At 46.9% G+C, this 18643-nt stretch overlaps 1 long non-coding RNA gene across 1 annotated transcript; it reads left to right on the top strand.

Annotated features, from left to right (window-relative positions):
• The first annotated feature begins 1312 nt into the window (after window positions 1-1312).
• Window positions 1313-2033, top strand: LOC120946129. The gene is made up of 2 exons (XR_005750645.1): window positions 1313-1514; window positions 1599-2033. It is a non-coding gene; the product is annotated as an uncharacterized LOC120946129 (long non-coding RNA).
• Window positions 2034-18643: the final 16610 nt, after the last annotated feature.

The following is an 18643-nucleotide window of genomic DNA, read 5'->3' as shown; positions in this document are numbered from 1 at the left end:
TCAGAGCTTCCCAACTCAGAGCTCTCCCAACTCCAAGTCCCCCCAACTCTGTGCTCCCACATCTCCAAGCTCCCACATCTCCAAGCTCTCCCAACTCCGAGTCCCCCCAACTCTGAGCTCCCACATCTCCAAGCTCCCCCAACTCCAAGCTCTCCCAACTCCGAGTCCCCCCAACTCTGAGCTCATACATCTCCAAGCTCCCCCAACTCCAAGCTCTCCCAACTCCGAGTCCCCCCAACTCTGAGCTCCCACATCTCCAAGCTCCCCCAACTCCAAGCTCTCCCAACTCCGAGTCCCCCCAACTCTGAGCTCCCACATCTCCAAGCTTCTCCAACTCCGAGCTCTCACAACTCCAAACTCCCCCAACTCTGAACTCCCTTAACTCCGAGCTCCTCCAAATCCGAGCTCCCCAAATACGAGCTCTCGCAACTCTAAGCCCCCCAACGTTGAGCTCCCCCCCACTCAGAGCCCCCTTAACCTCAAGCTCCTCCAACTCCAAGCCCCCCCAACTCCGAGCACTCCACCTGAAAGTGATATTTAAATATGACCTCCAACCTTCCCAGGTGTACTGGCTTCTCGCCTGGACTAAAATGACTCCCTCTGATTCCTCTGCACACTGGAAGCTTCTCACAATGTGCATTAGAAGCTGCAGCAAGTCATTTCCTGGCTGGAGGGCATACAACATCCTCTAGCACTTTCCTCCCCAGCCTGACTGTCCCTGGTCTACCCCTTTTCATTCATTAGATTTCAGTTCTTTCAATCATGGAGGCTCAGCATCACATGTGGGCGTTACCGATGCAAATACACCCACTCCTCCACACTGATACTTGCCCTTGATATTTGCATAGCTCCTCCCAAGAGCCAGCCTGGCATCAGGACTGAGGGGTACAGAGGCAGAGCGCCCCCCATTCCAAGCTGAAGCAGGCACATAATGGTCACATGACCGCCCAATGGTAACATAGCACATGTGTCCCCCATCCGAGGCTAAAACGCGCACTGTGGACATCACATAATGGTCACATGACCGCCCTCATTCCTAGTGCCATAGCAAAGCACATGTGCGCGTCTGAGGAGGACTATGGCGAGGACCCCGGCGGGGACACAATCTACCGCACAATAATATCACTTCTGGGCGGATTCACCATATAACAGTGACCACATCCCAGGGTTTTATGGTGTATGGGGTACCCAGACTGCACTCCCCCTCCCCCCCCAATATTCGAAATGCTGATGCATTGTTTCCTCCTGATTGATTGCGGCTGAGGTTGGTTTATCCTCAGCAGGGGTTGGTGTATCCTCAGCAGGGGTTGTTTTATCCTCAGTAGGGGTTAGTTTATCCTCAGCAGGGGTTGGTTTATCCTCAGTAGGGGTTAGTTTATCCTCAGTAGGGGTTGGTTCACTTTTAGCAGGGGTTGGTTTATCCTCAGCAGGGGTTGGTTTATCCTCAGCAGGGGTTGGTTCACTTTTAGCAGGGGTTGGTTTATCCTCAGCAGGGGTTTGTTTATCCTCAGCAGGTATTTGCTTATCCTCGGTAGGGTTTGGTTTCTCCTCAGCAGGGGTTGGTTCATCCTCAACAGGGGTTGGTTCACTTTTAGCAGGGGTTGGTTTCTCCTCAGCAGGGGTTGGTTTCTCCTCAGCAGGGGTTGGTGTATCCTCAGCAGGGGTTGGTGTATCCTCAGCAGGGGTTGGTGTATCCTCAGCAGGGGTTGGTGTATCCTCAGTAGGGGTTGGTGTATCCTCAGCGGGGGTTGGTTTATCCTCAGTAGGGGTTGGTTTATCCTCAGCAGGGGTTGGTTCACTTTTAGCAGGGGTTGGGTTCTCCTCAGCAGGGGTTGGTGTATCCTCAGCAGGGGTTGGTGTATCCTCAGCAGGGGTTGTTTTATTCTCAGCAGGTATTTGCGTATCCTCAGCAGGGGTTGGTTTATCCTCAGCAGGGGTTAGTTCACTTTTAGCAGGGGTTGGTTTATCCTCTGCAGGGGTTTGTTTATCTTCTGTGTATTCTTCAGCATTTCTCCCATAAAAGATTTCAATTTTTTTGTGTGTTTGTGGTTTATAGCACAATTGTTATCTTTTAAATGCCTGGAGCTTGCATTCTCTCCCTGTGCCTGGGTGGGTTTCCTCCGGGTCCTCTGATTTCCTCCCAAACTCCAAGGCAGTTAATTGGCTCCTGTCTAAATTGGCCCTAGTATATGTATGGATGAATGTGAGTTAGAGACCTTAGATTGTAAGCTCCTCGGGGGCAGGGACTGATGTATATGTGCAATATATATATATATATGTAAAGCAATGTGTAAATTGACGGCGCTATATAACTACCTTTAATAAATAAAGAAATAAAGAAATCCAGCCAGGACTAGGCCTATACAAGAATCAGAATATTATTTTTTGCATTATTATTACTATTAATATTCCATTGTTATTATATTATATCATCATCATTATTACACCAGTGTTACCGTGTTTCTTGTGTTAGTTTACAGAATATTATTTTTTATTTTTTTATATATATATTATTGTTATTTGATATTATTATTATCAGGACTGGGTTTATACAAGAATCAGAATATAATTATTATTATTATTATTATTATTATTATTATTATTATTATTATTATTACTACCATGTTTCAAAAGTCAATTTATCAATTAAAGAGAACCAGTCAGGACTGGGCTTACACAAGAATCAGAATATTCTTTTTTATTATTATTATTAATAATATTATTTTTTTATATTATTGTTATTTGATATTATTATCATTATCTGGGTTTATACAAGAATTGGAATATAATTATTCTTATTACCATGTTTCCCTAGTAAATTTTTAGCACAATTTTATCAATTAAAGAGAACCAGTCAGGATCGAGATCATACAAGAATCAGAGGGCCAGATTCACAGCAGTAATACGCCAGCGTATTTTCAAATTTGCCGCGTCGTATCTTGATTTGGAATCCTCAAACCAAGATACGACGGCATTTGGCAAAGTTCCGACAGGCGTACGCCTTCGGATCGTAGGTGTAATTTTCCGACGGCCGATGGGTGGAGTTCGCGTCGTTTTCCAGCGTCGGGTATGCAAATTAGCTGTTTACGGCGATCCACGAAGGTACGCGCGTTCGTCGCATTCTCTTACGTCGTCGCTAGTCGTTTTTTCCCGTCGCAAACATAAGCCTGCTATTTCATGGCTTACATTTAGAACAGCAATTTCAATATATTTTTTTTTGCGTAAGACGTCCGGGAATACGAAACGACGTAACGCACGTCGCCGTTCAAAAAAAACGTCGGGGCGCCGTAATTTCGCGCAAAGCACAGCGGGAAATTTTCACACGGAGCATGCGCAGAACGTTCGGCGCGGGAACGCGCCTAATTTAAATGGTACACGCCCCATTTGAATTAGGCGGGCTTGCGCCGGACAGATTTACGTTACGCCGCCGCAAGTTAACACGTAAGTGCTTTGTGAATCAATCACTTACGACAAAAACTTGCGGCGGAAATGTAAAGGGGATACGTTACGCCGCCGCAATTTTTCATGAATCTGGCCCAGAATTTTTTACTCTTAATTAGAAAATCTGCAGTCTCCTCCCATGAAAGGCTCATATTCCTTCACTTACTGCCCCTGAGTCTGGCTCTTCATCTGGGGGGAGGGGGGGTGTCAGGGGTCAAAGGTCACCGCAAGCCCTCCTGTGAACTGCAGACCCCCCCATCCTTGTGCCCCATACACACGATCGGGATTCCCGGCGGTAAAAAGTCCGCCGGGAATCCCGGGGGGGAAAACCGAGAACCTGCTCAGTAACTTTCCCCCCTGTACACACCAGAGGTTTTCCCGTCGGGAAAACTGCGGTGAGAGCTTTGGCCAGGAATCCCGGCCGTGTGTATGGTCCCCATAGGAAAACTGCCGGGAAAAAGACCGCCGAGAATCGCGGCAGGAAAAAGTGTTCTCATTTTTCCTGCCGGGATTCCCGGCGGTTTTCCTGTCGGGAAAACTGCCATGGAGCATACACACGGTCAGTTTTCCCGGGCCAAAAGCTGTCATGGCGTCCGAATTTCCGAATTCGAATAGAGTGGAACCTCGGATTGCGAGTAACGCGGTTAACGAGCGTTTTGCAATACAAACACTGTATTTTTAAAAATCATGACATGAGCAGGATTCAGGCCAAAGCGATGTGCAGTACCGCATTTGACCTGAGGTGGGGGGGGGGGGGCACCAGAGCCGAGTGGAGGCAAACGGCACCGATCCCATGCCAATCAGCGCCGTTCTGAGCTGTTCGGAAATGCTCTGTTTCTGAGTCTTTTTGAGGTCAGCCGAGCTGTCCTCAGGCCTTTCCGACTGTTTCCGAGGTTCTCCGGCGCCCCCCCCCCCCACCTCTGGCCACATGTGGTATTGCATGCCATTGAAGTCAATGCGGAACAAATTATCTTTGTTTCTATGGGGAAACTTGCTTTGATATGCGAGTGCTTTGGATCACGAGCATTCTCCTGGAACGGATTATGCTCGTAATCCGAGGCTCCACTGCATTAGCGAATTTAAAAGAATCTGCAATAACTAAATTTTAATTCGGATGAAATTCGAATCGTTTTCCATTTTTTTTTTATATTTCATTCCTTTATTTTCTATTCTGTTTTATTCTTTTTGGAAAATTTTAAAAACGATTCAAATTAGAAATGTTTTCAAATTGATTCGAAAACTCTTCCAAATTTCTGTGTCTTTTCTAAATTGATCCAAAAACTATTCAAAATTAATTTGAAAAGTTTTCTAAATTGATCCGAAAAGTTTTGGAAATTGATTTGAAAACTATTTAAAATTGATCCGAAAACGTTTCGAAATCAATTTTAAGACTATTCGAAATTGATTTGAAAACGTTTTTAAATTGATTCGAAAACTTTTTTAAATTGATCCGAAAACTTTTCTAAATTGATCCGAAAACTTTTCTAAATTGATTCGAAAACTATTCAAAATTGATCCGAAAACGTTTCGAAATCGATTTTAAAACTATTCGAAATTGATTCAAAAACTATTCTAAATTGATCCGAAAACTTTTCTAAATTGATCCGAAAACTTTTCTAAATTGATTTGAAAACTATTCGAAACTGATTCAAAAACTATTCGAAATTGATCCGAAAACGTTTTGAAATCGATTTTAATACTATTCGAAATTGATTTGAAAACTTTTTTAAATTGATTCGAAAACTTTTTTAAATTGATTCGAAAACTTTTCTAAATTGATCCGAAAACTTTTCTAAATTGATCCGAAAACTTTTCTAAATTGATTGGAAAACTATTCAAAATTGATCCAAAAACGTTTCGAAATCGATTTTAAGACTATTCGAAATTAATTCGAAAACTATTCGAAATTAATTCGAAAACTATTCGAAATTGATCCGAAAACTTTTCTAAATTGATTCGAAAACTTTTCTAAATTGATTCGAAATTGATCCGAAAAATTTTGGAAATTGATTTAAAAACTATTCAAAATTGATCCGAAAACGTTTCGAAATCGATTCTAAGACTATTCGAAATTGATCCGAAAACTTTTCTAAATTGATTCGAAAACTATTCGAAATTGATCCGAAAACGTTTCGAAATCGATTTTAAAACTATTCGAAATTGATTATAGTAAATTAAATTTTATCAGTACCAAGACAGTACCCCCCAACACACTGAGTGGGTCATATTGGGTCTAGCTTCAGCAACTATTCCCCCACCCACTCTCCCGTTTTTTCTATTCGAAATTGATGCGAAAACTTTTCCAAATTGATTCGAAAACTTTTCCAAATTGATTCGAAAACTTTTCGAAATTGATTCGAAAACTTTTCGAAATTGATTCGAAAACTTTTCTAAATGAATTGAAAACTATTCGAAATTGATTCGAAAACTATTCGAAATTGATCCGAAAACTTTTCTAAATTGATCCGAAAACTTTTCTAAATTGATTTGAAAACTATTCGAAACTGATTCAAAAACTATTCGAAATTGATCCGAAAACTTTTCTAAATTGATTTGAAAACTATTCGAAATTGATCCAAAAATGTTTCGAAATCGATTTTAAAACTATTCGAAATTGATGCGAAAACTTTTCCAAATTGATTCGAAAACTTTTCTAAATTGATTCGAAAACTTTTCTAAATTAATTGAAAACTATTCGAAATTGATTCGAAAACTATTCGAAATTGATCCGAAAACTTTTCTAAATTGATCCGAAAACTTTTCTAAATTGATTCAAAAACTATTCGAAATTGATCCAAAAACTTTTCTAAATTGATTTGAAAACTATTCAAAATTGACACGAAAACGTTTCAAAATTGATGCGAAAAGTTTTTTAAATTGATTCGAAAACTTTTTTAAATTGACTTGAAAACGATTTGAAATTGATCGGAAAACTTTTCTAAATTGATCGGAAAACTTTTCTAAATTGATCGGAAAACTTTTGGAAATTGATTTGAAAACTATTTAAAATTGATCCGAAAAAGTTTCGAAATCGATTTTAAGACTATTCGAAATTGATTCGAAAACTATTCGAAATTGATCCGAAAACTTTTCTAAATTAATTTGAAAACTATTCGAAACTGATTCGAAAACATTTCTAAATCGATTTTAAGACTATTCTAAATTGATTCGAAAACATTTTTAAATTGATTAGAAAACTATTCGAAATTGATCCGAAAACTTTTCTAAATTGATTCGAAAACTTTTCTAAATTGATTCGAAATTGATCCGAAAACTTTTCTAAATTAATTTGAAAACTATTCGAAACTGATTCGAAAACATTTCTAAATCGATTTTAAGACTATTCTAAATTGATTCGAAAACATTTTTAAATTGATTAGAAAACTATTCGAAATTGATCCGAAAACTTTTCTAAATTGATTTGAAAACTATTCAAAATTGATCCGAAAACGTTTCGAAATCGATTTTAAAACTATTCTAAATTGATCCGAAAACTATTCGAAATTGATCCGAAAACTATTCGAAATTGATGCGAAAAATTTTCTAAATTGATTCGAAAACTATTCAAAATTGATTCGAAAACTTTTCTAAATTAACTCGAAAACTATTCTAAATTGATTTGAAAACTATTCAAAATTGATGCGAAAACTTTTCTAAATTGATCCGAAAACTTTTTGAAATTGATCCGAAAACTTTTCTAAATTGATTTGAAAACTATTTGAAATTGATTCGAAAACTTTTCTAAATTGATCCGAAAACTATTCGAAATTGATTTGAAAACTATTCAAAATTCATGCGAAAACTTTTTGAAATTGATTCGAAAACTTTTCTAAATTGATCCGAAAACTATTCGAAATTGATTCGAAAACGTTTCAAAATCAATTTTAAAACTATTCTAAATTGATCCGAAAACTTTTCTAAATTGATTCGAAAACTTTTCTAAATTGATTCAAAAACTTTTCTAAATTGACTCGAAAACTATTCGAAATTGATTTGAAAACTATTCAAAATTGATCCGAAAATGTTTCGAAATCAATTTTAAAACTATTCGAAGTTGATCCGAAAACGTTTCGAAATTGATGCGAAAAGATTTATAAATTGATTCGAAAACTTTTCTAAATTGATTCGAAAACCATTCTAAATTGATTCGAAAACTTTTCTAAATTGATCCGAAAACATTTCGAAATCGATTTTAAAACTATTCGAAATTGATTCGAAAACTATTCGAAATTGATCCGAAAACGTTTCGAAATTGATCCGAAAACTATTCAAAATTGATGCGAAAAGATTTCTAAATTGATTTGAAAACTTTTCTAAATTGATCCGAAAACTTTTCGAAATTGATTTGAAAACTATTCAAAATTGATTCGAAAACTTTTCTAAATTGATCCGAAAACTTTTCGAAATTGATTTGAAAACTATTCAAAATTGATTTGAAAACTTTTCGAAATTGATTCGAAAACTATTTGAAATTGATCGGAAAACTTTTCGTAATTGATTTGAAAACTATTCAAAATTGATGCGAAAAGTTTTCTAAATTGATTCGAAAACATTTCTAAATTGACTCGAAAACTATTTGAAATTGATCTGAAAACTTTTCGAAATTGATTCGAAAACTATTCAAAATTGATTTGAAAACTATTCAAAATTGATCCGAAAACATTTAGAAATCGATTTTAAAACTATTCTAAATTGATTCGAAAACTTTTCTAAATTGATTCGAAAACTTTTCAAACCGATTCGAAAACGCATAAACGAAATGAATCCCGGAAACGAATTTAACTAAATAAATGTATTAAAATAACGCATCAAAACAAAACTAAACAATTTTTTCCATTCTGCACACGTCTACCTATAGGGTGCCAAAATCGCACCAAAATAAGCGTCTGCACCTCTTCCAAAAAACGCACCGCAGGAAAACGCATGGATGTGAACGGGCCTCAGAGAAAACGTTCAGCGCATTGTCATACGTTGTTTCCAATGCACAACAAATCGCAGAGGTCTGAACTGCGACGGTTACTGTTGGCGCGTCTAATCAAGGCGAGGAACCTTCCAGGAGGAAGAGCCCCCCGTCTGGGTCCTGCAGACAGGAGGGGGAGGGGGGCAGGAAATACGGGAAGGTGAACGTTGTATCCGGCGGTGGGATATTTATAGGATCGGCTTGTTCTATTTAAAGCCGCGACAAACGTTTTCCTGCCGCCGTCCAAAAATAACTCGCCGTCTTTATACGCAGCGCCAGCGAAAGGGTTAATGAGAAGCTGGGCGGGGGCGGGGTGGGGGGGGAGAATTCCCAGACAGACGGGGCATCCCGAAATGACTTTCTGAGTCATGCAAAGGAAGGGGGAGGGGAGGGGCGCGGCGGTACTGCCAGTGTCTCCCTTGGCAACCGGAGTGGCCCGACGGTCTTTTTGAAGTGGGTTTGCCCCCGGCGAACTCGTCTGCGGCTTCGGCGCCAGAGAAATCCGCTTTCATCTCCGGGGGGCCCCTCCCGTGGAAAGGATGGAGCCGAGCCAGCTTGGAGAGCCCAGATCTGCCGCCAGAACAGGCGATGACATCACAGATGTACACCTGAGCCGCCCGCGCGATGGGCGTCCCCCAGAACACGGTGACTGGGGGGGGGTGGGGGCGCAGTCTATTTTGTTATTATAAGCTTAGAGTTTTATCGCGTGTTTCACAGAACGCGTCTTCATAGAGCCTCCAATTAAAGGGCCAGGCTTCCCGAAAAGCCATCGTTAGAGGCGTCTGAGGGGGAGGGGACGTCTGCGCGCTCACATCACACGCCGCGTTTTATGGCGAGAAGTGTCCGATTTTCTCAATATTACACTCGGGGAACACAAATGGCTCATTAAGCCCCCTCTAATTTTTTTTTTTTGTTTTACTTTTCTTTTCTTTTCTTTACTTACTTTAACTTTTACTTTTTTTTTTACTTTCATTTTTGGGTAAAAAGATCTTCAGAATTCTGAGATATTTTCTCAGTTATTAAGGTGTGTGGGGGGGGGGGTGCGTTCCATGTGCAGCAGGGGGGGGCGATCCATGTGCAGCTGGAAGGGGGGGTGATCCATGTGCAGCCGGGGGGGGGGGTTGTGATTCATGTGCAGCCGGGGGGGTGATTCATGTGCAGCCGGGGGTGTGATTCATGTGCAGCCGGGGGGGTGTGATCCATGTGCACCCGGGGGGGGTGATTCATGTGCAGCCGGGGGTGCGATTCATGTGCAGCCGGGGGTGCAATTCATGTTCAGCCGGGGGGTGCGATTCATGTGCAGCCGGGGGGGGGGGGGGGTGTGATTCATGTGCAGCCGGGGGGGGGGGGGTGCGATCCATGTGCAGCCGGGGGGGGTGCGATCCATGTGCAGCCAGGGGGGGTGCGATCCATGTGCAGCCGGGGGCTGCGATCCATGTGCAGCCAGGGGGTGCGATCCATGTGCAGCCGGGGTGGTGTGATCCATGTGCATCCGGGGGGTGCGATTCATGTGCAGCCGGGGGGGGGGTGTGATCCATGTGCAGCCGGGGGTGCGATCCATGTGCAGCCAGGGGGTGCGATCCATGTGCAGCCGGGGTGGTGTGATCCATGTGCATCCGGGGGGTGCGATTCATGTGCAGCCGGGGGGTTGTGATTCATGTGCAGCCTGGGGGTGTGATTCATGTGCAGCCGGGGGGGGGGTGTGATTCATGTGCAGCCGGGGGGTGTGATCCATGTGCAGCCGGGGGGGAGGGTGTGATTCATGTGCAGCCGGGGGGTGCGATCCATGTGCAGCCAGGGGTGCGATTCATGTGCAGCCGGGGTGGTGTGATCCATGTGCAGCCGGGGGGGTGCGATTCATGTGCAGCCGGGGGGGAGGGTGTGATTCATATGCAGCCGGGGGTGCGATTCATATGCAGCCGGGGAGTGTGATCCATGTGCAGCCGGGGGGTGCGATCCATGTGCAGCCGGGGGTGATCCATGTGCAGCCAGGAGGGTGATCCATGTGCAGCCAGGAGGGTGATCCATGTGCAGCCGGGGGGGCGATCCATGTGCATCCGGGAGGGGGGGTGGATCCATATGCAGCCGGGGGGTGCGATTCATGTGCAGCCGGGGGGTGCGATTCATGTGCAGCCGGGGGGGTGCGATACATGTGCAGCCGGGGGGTGTGATCCATGTGCAGCCGGGGGGTGCGATCCATGTGCAGCCGGGGGGGGAGGATGTGATTCATGTGCAGCCGGGGGGTACTAGGGTGCGATTCATGTGCAGCCGGGGGGGAGGGTGCGATTCATGTGCATCCGGGAGGGGGGGTGGATCCATATGCAGCCGGGGGGGGGGTGACCCATGTGCAGCCGGGGGGTGCGATCCATGTGCAGCCGGGTGGGGGGGGTCGATCCATATGCAGCCGGGGGGTGTGACCCATGTGCAGCCGGGTGGGGGGGGGTCGATCCATATGCAGCCGGGGGGTGTGACCCATGTGCAGCCGGGTGGGGGGGGGGTCGATCCATATGCAGCCGGGGGGTGTGACCCATGTGCAGCCGGGTGGGGGTGATACATGTTCAGGAAAGCTCCACCTTGTATTTTTAAAAAGCTCCAGGCTGAGACTGTGCCTAGGCTGAGATGATGTCATCAGTTTGCTGCAGGCAGAAGGAAGGATTTCCTCAGTCTCCCCTCCCCCAGTGATCACACTGTGCAACTTTGCAGCAAGTCACAAGATGAGAGACTGCAGCCAGGGGCTGATCTGTGTCAGACATTTGTGAATACAGGCAGATGATCATCTCTGAGCCTCACAGATCAGGATTATGATGGCTGAACAAAGATGGTGCCGGGCTTCTGAAAAGAAAGGAAGTGTGCCTGATGGTAAATCTGCCCCAACAAGCTTACACTTTATCTGTATGGAGGTAGCATGGCCTGAGGTCACTTCCCAATCTCTCTTATGAAGATGCAGGTACCACTAAAGGGGCCTCCTGCCACAACCAATAACCAGGATGAGTATCTCTGCTCCATATCACTCCTGTGTGACTCCTCCCCCTCTTGGTGCATCATGTATAATGATTGTCCCTCCATGCACGGGTTGTAGGTTGGGTTGGTTGTCTCGTTGCCCCGCCCCTTAGTGGGTTTTCAGGTGGTTGGAGTCCAACTGGATGCAACCGGCTTTCCGGCATCTCCATAAAACACAATCAGAAGTTCTGATATCAGGAGACTCAGGAAAACCTGTCCTGTCCGGCGCTAAGGACACATGAAAATCCCATTCCAGCCCAGACCCAGTGCTCCTCCCACAATCCACCCAGTGCTCCTCCCACAATCCGCCCAGTGCTCCTCCCACAATCCACCCAGTACTCCTCTTACAATCCACCCAGTGCTCCTCCCACAATCCGCCCAGTGCTCCTCCCACAATCCACCCAGTGCTCCTCCCACAATCCGCCCAGTGCTCCTCCCACAATCCACCCAGTACTCCTCTTACAATCCACCCAGTGCTCCTCCCACAATCCACTCAGTGCTCCTCCCAAAATCCACTCAGTGCTCCTCCCACAATCCACCCAGTGCTCCTCTTACAATTCACCTAGTGCTCCTCCCACAATCCACCTAGTGCTCCTCCCACAATCCGCTCAGTGCTCCTCCCACAATCAACCCAGTGCTCCTCCCACAATCCATGCAGTGCTCCTCCCACAATCCACCCAGTGCTCCTCCCACAATCCACTCAGTGCTCCTCCCACAATCCACCCAGTGCTCCTCCCACAATCCACCCAGTGCTCCTCTTACAATCCACCCAGTGCTCCTCCCACAATCCGCCCAGTGCTCCTCTTACAATTCACCCAGTGCTCCTCCCACAATCCTAGTGCTCCTCTTACAATTCACCCAGTGCTCCTCCCACTATCCGCCCAGTGCTCCTCCCACAATTCACCTAGTGCTCCTCCCACAATCCACTCAGTGCTCCTACCAGAATCCACCTAGCGCTCCTCCCACAATCCACCCAGTGCTCCTCCCACAATCCACCCAGTGCTCCTCCCACAATCCACCCAGTGCTCCTCCCAAAATTCACCTAGTGCTCCTCCCACAATCCACCCAGTGCTCCTCCCACAATCCACTCAGTGCTCCTCCCACAATCCACTCAGTGCTCCTCCCACAATCCACCCAGTACTCCTCTTACAATCCACCCAGTGCTCCTCCCACAATCCGCCCAGTGCTCCTCCCACAATCCACCCAGTGCTCCTCCCACAATCCGCCCAGTGCTCCTCCCACAATCCACCCAGTACTCCTCTTACAATCCACCCAGTGCTCCTCCCACAATCCACTCAGTGCTCCTCCCAAAATCCACTCAGTGCTCCTCCCACAATCCACCCAGTGCTCCTCTTACAATTCACCTAGTGCTCCTCCCACAATCCACCTAGTGCTCCTCCCACAATCCGCTCAGTGCTCCTCCCACAATCAACCCAGTGCTCCTCCCACAATCCATGCAGTGCTCCTCCCACAATCCACCCAGTGCTCCTCCCACAATCCACTCAGTGCTCCTCCCACAATCCACCCAGTGCTCCTCCCACAATCCACCCAGTGCTCCTCTTACAATCCACCCAGTGCTCCTCCCACAATCCGCCCAGTGCTCCTCTTACAATTCACCCAGTGTCATCCCAAATCTCACCAGTGCTCCTCCCACAATCCTAGTGCTCCTCTTACAATTCACCCAGTGCTCCTCCCACTATCCGCCCAGTGCTCCTCCCACAATTCACCTAGTGCTCCTCCCACAATCCACTCAGTGCTCCTACCAGAATCCACCTAGCGCTCCTCCCACAATCCACCCAGTGCTCCTCCCACAATCCACCCAGTGCTCCTCCCACAATCCACCCAGTGCTCCTCCCAAAATTCACCTAGTGCTCCTCCCACAATCCACCCACTGCCCCTCCCACAATTCACCCACTGCTCCTCCCACAATTCACCTAGTGCGCCTCCCACAATCCACTCAGTGCTCCTACCAGAATCCACCTAGCACTCCTCCCACTTTCCACTAAGTGCTCCTCCCACAATCCACCCAGTGCTCCTCCCACAATCTGCCCAATAAGCCTCCCACATTCCACCCAGTGCTCCTCCCACATTCCCCCCAGGGCTCCTCCCACAATCTGCTCAGTGCACCTCCCACAATTCACCTAGTGCTCCTCTTACAATTCACCCAGTGCTCCTCCCACAATTCACCTAGTGCTCCTCCCACAATCCACCCAGTGCTCCTCCCACAATCTGCCCAGTGAGCCTCCCACATTCCACCCAGTGCTCCTCCCACAATCTGCTCAGTGCACCTCCCACAATTCACCTAGTGCTCCTCCCACAATCCACTCAGTGCTCCTCCCACAATCTGCCCAGTGAGCCTCCCACATTCCACCCAGTGCTCCTCCCACATCCCCCCCAGGGCTCCTCCCACAATCTGCCCAGTGAGCCTCCCACATTACACCCAGTGCTCCTCCCACATTCCACCCATGGCTCCTCCCACAATCCACCTAGTGCGCCTCCCACAATCTGCCCAGTGCCCCTCCCACAATCTACCCAGTGCTTCTCCCACAATTCACCTAGTGCTCCTCCCACAATCTGCCCAGTGCTCCTCCCACTTTCCACTAAGTGCTCCTCCCACAATCCACCCAGTGCTCCTCCCACAATCTGCCCAGTGACACTAATACAGGGATCGGTGCTAGAAAAAATATGCACTGTCACTGTACTAATGACACTGGCTGGGAAGGGGTTAACATGAGGGGTGATCAAAGGGTTACCTGTGTGCCTAACCGGTGTTTGTTTACTGTGGGGGAGGTGCTTGTACTAGGGGGAGGGCATTGATCTTAGCCCCTGCTAACACACAGGACCCGTGTCTTCTGGACAGACGGACCGCCGCTCTGCATTTGTACCGGATCATCGGCGGGGTGCCAGTGGACATCGAGTCCACCGTACCCGCAGATCAGCTCCAATCACAGCGGCGGCGCGCACGTGTGCGCCCCCAGACCCTGAAGTGCAGGATCACGTACCCGAGATGCCCTGCCGCCGTATGTATACAGTATAAAAAATGGCCTGGTCATGAGGGGGGGTGAAATCCTCTGGAGCTGAAGGGGTTAAAAGCTTTTCCCGCGATACTCAACTTCAATCCAGAGATGTCTCGTGCAGTAATTTATTTCCACCACTAGATGCCCAGGAGACTTGGTCTCTACAGCAGGGGGGAGGCAACCTGTGGGCCCTCCAGCTGTTGTGGAACTACATTTCCCATGAGGCACTGCGAGGCCGGGCAGTTACAATTACTCCCAGAGGCACGATGGGACTTGTAGTTCTGCAACAGCTGGAGGGCCCCCCCCCAGGATGCCTACAGAGATGTCTGGATGGAAAACAGAACCCCGAGCAGTCAGCCTGGTGCGCCCTTTTTTATCCGTAATCGCTCTAATGATGTGCACAGGACGCTCCGCGGCGCACAGCGCTCCGTTCCCGGGGTCTGAACTCGCTGATCACAAATTGGGAACGCCGCGGCACAACGACGTTCTGGGGATGTTTTGTTTTGTTTTAGAAACACAAATTCCTGGAAACCGGCAATAGAAAACGTCACCGGCACGCCATCGGCTTTTCCTGGAAATTGGTTTATAAAATCATTTTTTTATTTTTACATTTAATTTTAGATTATTTTTGGGAAATTCAATGTCTCCTTTTATCGAACGGTGATGTGATTGCGCCATCTAGTGGACATTTGCGGGGCCGGAACCTGCAGATCTGGGGCTAGATTCAGCAAGAACTTACGCCGGCGTATCTATTGATACGCCGCGTAAATTCAAAGCTGCGCCGGCGTATCTTCTTTCTGTATTCAGAAAGCAAGGTACGCCGAAATTAGGCTAAGATCCGACTGGCGTAAGTGTCTTACACTGTCGTATCTTAGGGTGCATTCTCACGCTGGCCGCTAGGTGGCGCTTCCATCATAGAATATGCAAATGACTTAGATACGCCGATTCACAAACGAACGTGCGCCCGTCGGAATTTTTTACGTTGTTTGCGTAAGGCTTTTTCCGGCGTAACGTTGCTCCTGCTTCTATTAGACGTTAAGTATGGACGTCGTTCCCGCGTCGAATTTAATTTTTTTTTACATCGTTTGCGTAAGTCGTTCGCGAATAGGGCTGGACGTAATTTACGTTCACGTCAAAAGCAATGACGATTTGCGGCGTAATTTCGAGCATGCGCACTGGGATTCTTTCACGAACGGCGCATGCCGTAAAATACGCGGGGTCAACAATAATTTAAATAAAACACGCCCACATACGTTACGCCGCCGTAACTTAGGGCGCAAGTTCTTTATGAATACGGAACTTGCGCCCTAATTTACGGCGGCGTAACGTATCGGAGATACGTTGCGCCCGCACTAAATTACGCCGGGCTACCTGAATCTAGCCCCTGATTTATATAGAGCGGCAACCCTGGAGAAGATGGAGATCAAATATTATTGTTTAATCACTTGACCACCGCGCCTATTCCGCCACTTCTCTCCTTCATGTAAAAATCACAATTTTTTTGCAAGAAAATTCATCAGAACCCCCGAACATTATATATATACATATTTTTAGCAGACACCCTAGGGAATAAAATGGCGGTCATTGCAACTTTTTTTTTCTCACACGGTATTTGCGCAATCATTTTTCAAACGCCTTTTTTTGGGGGAAAAAAACGGTTATATGAATTAAAAAAATAACAAAACAGTAAAGTCAGCCTAATTTTTTTGTATAATGTGAAAGGTGAAGACCGCAGTTCAGGAGCTCCTACAAGCCTGAAGGCAGGTGCAGTCCATTTACTCCACTGCAGGTGGCGCTCTTTCCGCAGCAGCACTGTTGTTAGAGATAAAGTCAAGAAAACTCTGGTTTCCTGGGTTTCCTATTGGATGATGCCGCCCCATGTGACTTGAGCAGCCATCCTTGGTCTGGCAGAGCCTATTTAAGTACCCTGGCTCCCAGGTTGTGGGCACATTCTGCACGTTGGCAGAGTAGGGACAGTTCTAGGATCCTGATGAGGAGGGAAAGCGCAGGGTCGCTGCTCTTCTGGATACCTTCCCGACTGGGCATAAGTGGGCAGAAGACATTGTGCTGCCTGGGTCCAAGAATGAAATGCTGCCCCCCCCCCCTCCCCATAAAAAAATCACGCCCACCAAAGGCCCCCACATCCATTCGTTTATATCATAATTAAAACTAAAATGAAATTGATCAGATTTACATGCAATAGCGCCGTCTGTATGCAAAATGATATGCCATACCATTATTTTCAATTCCAAGGGGCAGGCTAGGGTAGTATATGGACAGGCTATGGTAGTATATAGACAGGCTAGGGTAGTATATAGACAGGCTACGGCAGTATATAGACAGGCTAGGGTAGTATATGGACAGGCTAGGGTAGTATAGGGACAGCCTAGGGCAGCATATGGACAGCCTAGGGCAGCATATGGACAGGCTAGGGCAGTATATAGACAGGCTAGGGCAGTATATGGGCAGGCTAGGGCAGTATAGGGGCAAGCTAGGGTAGTATATAAACAGGCAAGGGTAGTATATGGACAGGGTAGGGCAGTATATAGACAGGCTATGGTAGTATATGGGACAGGCTAGGGTAGTATATGGACAGGCCAGGGCAGTATATAGACAGGCTAGGGCAGTATATGGGCAGGCTAGGGCAGTATAGGGGCAGGCTAGGGTAGTATATAAACAGGCAAGGGTAGTATATGGACAGGGTAGGGCAGTATATAGACAGGCTAGGGTAGTATAGGGGCAGACTAGGGCAGTATAAGGGCAGGCTAGGGTAGTATAGGGGCAGGCTAGGGTAGTATATAAACAGGCAAGGGTAGTATATGGACAGGGTAGGGCAGTATATAGACAGGCTAGGGTAGTATAGGGGCAGGCTAGGGCAGTATAGGGGCAGACTAGGGCAGTATAGGGGCAGGCTAGGGTAGTATATAAACAGGCAAGGGTAGTATACGGACAGGCTAGGGTACTATATAGACAGTCTAGGGCAGTATATAGACAGGCTAGGGTAGTATATAGACAGGCTAGGGCAGTATAGGGACAGGCTAGGGTAGTATAGGGGCAGGCTAGGGTAGTATATAGACAGTCTAGGGTAGTATAGGGGCAGGCTAGGGTAGTATATAGGCAGGCTAGGGTACTATATAGACAGTCTAGGGTAGTATAGGGGCAGGCTAGGGCAGTATATAGACAGGCTAGGGTAGAATATAGACAGGCTGGAGCAGTATATAGACAGGCTGGAGCAGTATATAGACAGGCTAGGGTAGAATATAGACAGGCTAGGGCAGTATATGGACAGTCTAGGGTAGTATATAGACAGTCTAGGGTAGTATATAGACAGGCTAGGGCAATATATAGACAGGCTAGGGTAGTATATAGGCAGGCTAGGGTAGTATAGGGACAGGCTAGGGTAGTATATGGACAGGCAAGGGTAGTATATAGACAGGCTAGGGCAATATATAGACAGGCTAGGGTAGTATATAGGCAGGCTAGGGCAGTATATAGGCAGCCCCCAGATCCTGCTCTTTAATAACTAAGGGGCGGGGGCCACCCAGTGATGTCACCTGGTGAACCCCCCCTTGTGACGTCATTGACTGAGGGCATGCTGGGTCATTGAAGTCACAAGGTGTGGTGTCACCGATATTCACTGGTTGTTAGGGACGCTGGACCCTGCCGGAGCACAGCAGCGTTAAGGTCCCCTGTCCCTCAAAACCGGGGTGATGCATTGGGTAAGTTGGGCGAGGCCCCTGCGAGTGCGAGGCCTTAGGCAACCGCCTAATTTGCCTAATTAAAGAGCCGCCTCTGCAGACAGCAGACCCCAATTCTGGTCACCCGGCCACTGGTGTTCCTACTCTCTTCTGTCTGCAGCAAGCAACTAGGTTTCAGCATCAGCAGGCAGCCACCACTCCGTTCATAGTGTCAGAGGCGCAGCGGCGGCGGAGGACTGTGTCCTGACTCCCGAATGAATGGAAGCAAGCAAACATTCATTGATGGGCACTGGTGAGGCTGCATTTGATGAGTGCTGGTGAGGCTGCAATGATAGGCACTGGTGAGGCTGCAATGATGGGCACTGGTGAGGTTGCATTTGATGAGCACTGGTGAGGTTGCATTTGATGAGCGCTGGTGAGGCTGCATTGATGGGTGCTGGTGAGGCTGCATTGATGGGCGCTGGTGAGGCTGCATTAATGGGCGCCGGTGAGGCTACATTTGATGGGTGCTGGTGAGCTACATTTGA

Source organism: Rana temporaria, chromosome 7 (genome assembly GCF_905171775.1).
Source record: "Rana temporaria chromosome 7, aRanTem1.1, whole genome shotgun sequence".
NCBI lineage: Eukaryota > Metazoa > Chordata > Amphibia > Anura > Ranidae > Rana > Rana temporaria.
Note: the sequence above shows the minus strand (reverse complement) of the source record. Positions and strands in the feature narration are given on the sequence as shown.